The sequence below is a fragment of the Carassius auratus genome, unplaced genomic scaffold (genome assembly GCF_003368295.1).
Source record: "Carassius auratus strain Wakin unplaced genomic scaffold, ASM336829v1 scaf_tig00053202, whole genome shotgun sequence".
Lineage (NCBI taxonomy): Eukaryota > Metazoa > Chordata > Actinopteri > Cypriniformes > Cyprinidae > Carassius > Carassius auratus.
In genome coordinates, this window is record NW_020527256.1 from 28,875 (window position 1) to 34,812 (window position 5,938).

At 36.1% G+C, this 5,938-nt stretch overlaps 1 long non-coding RNA gene across 1 annotated transcript; it reads left to right on the top strand.

Annotated features, from left to right (window-relative positions):
* The first annotated feature begins 4,290 nt into the window (after positions 1-4,290).
* LOC113090189 (uncharacterized) lies at positions 4,291-5,576 on the top strand. Its single transcript, XR_003286927.1, has 3 exons — positions 4,291-4,509; positions 5,250-5,448; positions 5,539-5,576. It is a non-coding gene; the product is annotated as an uncharacterized LOC113090189 (long non-coding RNA).
* The last annotated feature ends 362 nt before the right edge of the window (positions 5,577-5,938 follow it).

Sequence of the window (5,938 nt, forward strand, 5' to 3'; positions counted from 1 at the left end):
GTCAACGCGGTGCTCTTGGTGCATTAAAGCTCTGACGCGAGATTTCATGGCTTCAGACATTATGAACCCAAAAAGCTCATTTTATTGGTAGGATCAGATTTTTATCCGGTGTACGGATTTGGTTCAGCGTGACTCCTCTGCTTGAAAACTGGGGGAGACAGAGCCGGAGGTCCGTGATTACCACAGCCCACAGGTGAAGCTAAGAGACGTGACATCATTCATGTCAGGGACGCCCGGGGTCTCACGGCATGATGGGTAACCGATGAAAGCAATTCATTTTTATCTTGGCTCAGTCATGGCTAAAGAGATTATTTATTACTCATGAAGTATATAGCGGTCTGGAGGCTTTCTTTCGGGGGGATATCGGAGAATTCATAAAAATACACCGAAACGCTTCGAGACCTGCTAAAATAACAGAGAACTTCAGATGCGCTTAGATCTGAAGAGAAAATCATCACAGCCACAGGAGAAACATCATAAACTTATCTTCACAACTTAGTTTCTCCCAGACAGCAATGAGACGCAATAGAAAATATCTGATACCATCAAAATCTCAAACAAATCTCATTGCTATCCTCGTTCATTTACACCTCCAAACTTGTTAAATGACAATTGTTGACTCATTATTTCTCACGAGGACTATTTGATTCTTCTGAGACCACGGATAAACGTTGATGCTCACAAAGCAAGAGGAAAGTGAAGGAAAGTCTGGTCTCTGCGACCTTTCGTGCTGCTGTATTGATTTCCTAAATGCCAAAGATTCCATAGGAAAGTCTACGTAGTTCAATTCGATATAAAGCAGATCTTAATTAGAGCATAACGTTTGAGAAAACAGATATATGTATCGACACAGAGAGAGAGAACCGAACAACAGTGCAACCACAAGAGGAGAGACAATATCACACTCGTAATCTTCCTGCTGCTCAATAAACAAGATGTTCATTTGGAGGAACTTACATTTCAGACACAATATTCCCAGTTTGATCCGTCAGCGATAATACATCACTCCCAAACAAAGCAGCATGAGAATTAACATCTTCGAGTTACTCAGAGACACACAGTAGCATGTTTACTTCCTGAACGTATCAATGTTGTGAATGAATCATTTGAATGAAACTCGCTCATAAAGAGTTTTGAATAAATCAGTGTTTTGAACAAATCATTAGAATGAATGCTTCGATCACTATTCTCATTTCGTTCTAGAATAAATCAAGGTTTTGAAGGAATCAGTTGAGTGAATGATTCAATGACTCATTCGTTTCTTGTTTCATTTCTGATTGATTCTATGTCTTTGAAGGAATCGGTTGAGTGAATGATTCAATGATTCATTCGTTTCTTGTTTTGTTTCTGATTGATTCTATGTCATTGAAGGAATCGGTTGAGTGAATGATTCAATGTTTCATTCATTTCTTGTTTCATTTCTGACTGATTCTATATCACTGAAGGAATCGATTGAGTGAATGATTCAATGACTCATTCATTTCTTGTTTCATTTCTGATTGATTCCATGTCTTTGAAGGAATCGGTTGAGTGAATCATTCAATTACTCATTTATTTCTTGTTTTCTGTTATATTACATATCATAATATCTTAAGAAATTGATTATATTTAGTCTATTTATTTTAAAGACAGATGCACAAACTAAAACTATAAAAAAAAAAAAAGGTTATACAGTTGAAAATTCTAAAACAACAAATAATGTAGCTTTTAAACAGATTGAGAATCACATTCATACATTAATAATGTGTCTGGAGATTTTAAACTGCAGCGATTGGACTGTTAAATGCAGTTTTACTTTACACTTTACAGAAATTCTGGAAGTGATTCTTAGCTCAAAGTACAATGAAACAGTCCTCCAGCTTTCTCCAGGACCTAGAAGAAGACTGTAATCTTGTAGACTGTGTGAACTCTGACAGTGATCTTAGAATAGCTTCAGCTGGACCAATTTAATTCTTATCATATGAGCTGGTTTGAAACCTCACAATTAGATTCAGGAGCTAATAAACAGATGCACATATCGACAGAGTGAAGGGAGATAACCTGATCTGCGTCTGATTTCCTGTTAACCGCATAGAAAAGACATCTGCTGAAATATGATCAAGACGCAGAAGAGCTTCACCTTCAAGTGGTTTGTTAGATAAGGCATCGCTAAAGAAGAAGCATTAGATCTCAGGTCAGCTCTTACACCTTCTCACATCTTAATGGACACGGTCTAGAAGAACCGGATCCGAGACCAGCTATTTATCATTCTGAAATATGTGACGGCTTTGAACTTGAACTTCAAAATGATTAAACATTAGATCATTAAAGCAACCAGTCAGTTTAGTTCTGTATATAAAAGCTGCAATGCATTCTTCAAATTAAAGGTTTCAAAACTGAGTTTTAGAAAATCTGAAACAATGGTTACTTATAGAACAGTTCTCTGAAAGGTTCTTTGAGGAACCAAAACCTCTGAAAACCCTTTTGGAACATTTATTTTTAAAAGAAAAAAACATGGAGAGAGTGATTGCTGTGCTTGTATTTAATTCCATTTTATTAACCAGCATCTTTGATAACCTTCGATGATCCAATTCTGCCATACAAAAAAACTAAAATTACTTTTGATAAACATTTGTGTTTCCTTGCTTTTTTAATTGCTGAAGATCTGAAAGGTTTGTTTGAACAGCGCTCTCTACTGTACAGACATGCATTTACATTTCCTTCCGCCTGAGGCTCATTCATTTCACTTTTGGTGTGAAAAGGCTTATCAAAAATATCACTTTTTATATTCAAAACAAACAAGTAAGCACAGCCGAGGTTAAAAATAAAAAAGTAACGCAAAAGTAATGCATCCATAAAAAGTAACTAAGCAGCATAATTAGATACATTTTAGTAATGCAATATTATAATGTATCAATTTTAAAAGTAACTTTCCCCAACAAAGGTTGCTCCAAGGCAAAAGTGTCTATGTAGGTCTGTTTCAATATCTATGAGTTGCCTTCTAATGGAACCTCGGGTGAATGATCTGGAACGTGCACAAAGCCTGGCAAGCTCAAAAATGAATTTTAATACAGGTGATGTGTGAGGAATGACACTGTACTCTAATTAGGTAAAATTTTGATGTAAAACGCTGCTAATTAAGTGCAATTCTGTGCATGAGAATTGAAAATGATCCCATCTGTTTGAGTGTGACTGGAGGAAACACTGACGGGGAAGAAAGAAAGAGAAGAACTGTGTAGTTTATGTCATCGCCTGCTGCTTACGCTTCGGAGGAGAGCTCTATTTCAGGCTTGATTCGCCTCTCTGGCCCTGAAGGACTCGACAGATAATGCACGTTCTCCTCACAGCGTCCCGGAGAACACACAGCCCTGTTACCGACCACCAGGACTGAGCACTTCACGGGCCACAGATCACCGGCACACGCGTACATCCCACAGGAGGAGAGCGAACCATCACACCCAGAAAACACACAGCCATCCATCAGAGAGAGAGAGAGAGGGAGAGAGACAGAGAGAGAGAGAGAGAGAGGGAGAGAGAGAGAGAGAGAGGGAGAGAGAGGGAGAGAGAGAGAGAGAAAACCAGTAGCTGGGAGTCAAAGAGTGACGCGAAAAAACAAGAAAAACACACAAAACTGCAGAGATGTTGAATAAACAAAGATGTGTTTCATTTCATTTATTTTAAAAAGTAATATCAGAATTTAGAAGAGATAATGAAATTTATTTTAATTTCCATTTCCACTGTGAATGTCAGTATGCAATTTTTTATTATCTTACTGTTTATATACTATTGAATAATAATAATAATAATAATCAGAAATGTTTCTTGAGCAGTAAATCATCATATTAGAATGGTTTCTGAAGATTATGTGACACTGAAGACTGGAGGAATGATGCTGAAAATACAGAGAAATAAATTACACTTTAACACAGATTCACATAAGCATATTAAATAGTAAAAATATTTCACAATATTAGTGCTTTTACTGTATTTTGGATCAAATAAATGCATGCTTTGTGGGCAGAAAAGAATTCATTCGAAAACATTACATATATTAATAAACACTATATTAGCATCTCATTTATACAATAAAGAATGAATTAAACACTGATGTAAACTACTACTACTACAATATGTATAATTTTATATATAATGGCATATTTACAGATACAAAATTAAACTACAAATTAACTACATTTAAGTGCTTCAAAAGCCTTTTTTGCTTTATTTCTAATAATAATAATAATAATAATAATAATAATAATAATAACGCAGTGCAATATTTAACTTCTTCCATCCTTTGTTCCAAATTCAGCAGGGGTTCAGATAAAAAATCGGCAGCTGGCAGCAGGAAGTGGCTGCCATTGACAGCCGGAAGGCAGTAACTGACAGCCGGAAGGCAGTAACTGTCAGCCGGATGGTAGGCGGGAAATGCCATTCGGTGGGAGCCAATCAGTATCGACCAACGTGGGCACAACCAATCAGATATAACTGCACCCAAACGCTTCAGTAATGGTTGCGATTGATCAAACGGTAAGTTCAGAAATTGGTCATCGGAGTAATTAATGTTTTTTTGCGTTGTAAGTTTGATTTTAATTGGTATCTTGGTGAACGACTTGGTAGACTTGGTGTCTACTTTGGTTTAATTGTTCAATGAAATCTAATTAGTGGTAGCAACGTTGTTTGTGTACCTTGTTAGGGGCCTACCATTAACTTCAAATTACGTTTGACGTACCATTAAATATTAACGTTTGTTAGCGTGTTAACAGTCTATTGAATAATATAAAAGAATGTTGTTTGACTGGAATGATAGAAGATACATTTGCAACACTAAACATATATTTTTGCATGTTAAGTCTTTCAGGAGATTGCGTGATATACATTAACTTAAGAGTTCTTAAAATAAGTGTTTTTTTTTTTTTTTGCACTATTGAGGTGTGTTTTCTCTAATACTATGCATGTTCAGAACTGTTCTGTGTACCAGTTGAAGTTGTAAGCATGTGAATGCAAAACAATTATTTTTATTATTATTTTTTTTTTGTTATCTATACAAAATATAATGGACCGGTTCATAATTCCTTATAACTTTTAGGTCTAGTTTCACAGACAGGGCTTGGATTAAGCCAGGATTAGGCTGTAGTTAAATTTAGAACATTGAAGTAGCTTTTGTAAACATGCATTTAGAAAGAAAAAAAAAAACATTACTGATGTGCATCTTGAGACAAAACCATGGCACTGACACCTTTTTTTTATTTTTTTGTAATACCCAATAGTTGCCAGATGCTGTCCTGTTGGAAATTCTTCTTTACGTGATCCTGGAGGAGGGTGATGCTACATTACTAAGTCCGTCCTTGGTTTGTTCCAAATTCAGAAGTCTGCTGTACTGTATACAGACTCCTTTCGAAAGAGGGCACAATCCAGCTGGCTTGACTGAGTATCTTCTTTTACATATTTGATTAGAGGTTTAAAAAGGTGCCATAACATTACATTTCTCAGTTGCCATGTCTGAATGTTTATCTTTTGTAATAATGCTGTTTTCATGCTCCTCATCTCAATATACAGGTGGAACAAAATGGAGAACAAGTCTAAGCCATGTCAGGAATTCAACAATGTACACCCTGCAGACACTGCGACGAGGTTTACAAAAACTGCTTACCAGGTTTGCAAATTATGCATGAAAATGTAATCACTGCTCTGTACATGATGACAAGATGCAATGGGAATAATCATTAATATGGCTGTGCATGCATGTCTACTGTTAATAAAGCAATTTAGGTATTAAAGTCACCATTTTCTTATGAATAATAAATGCAGCAGCTAGAGTTCTTCCTAGAATCAGGAAGTATGACCGGATTAGCCCAGTTCTGTAAACCCTGTACTGGCTCCCTATCAAACATCGTATAGATACTAACATCTTCAATTTATATAAATCTGTTTCTTTCTTATTCGAAGGTCACTGCAG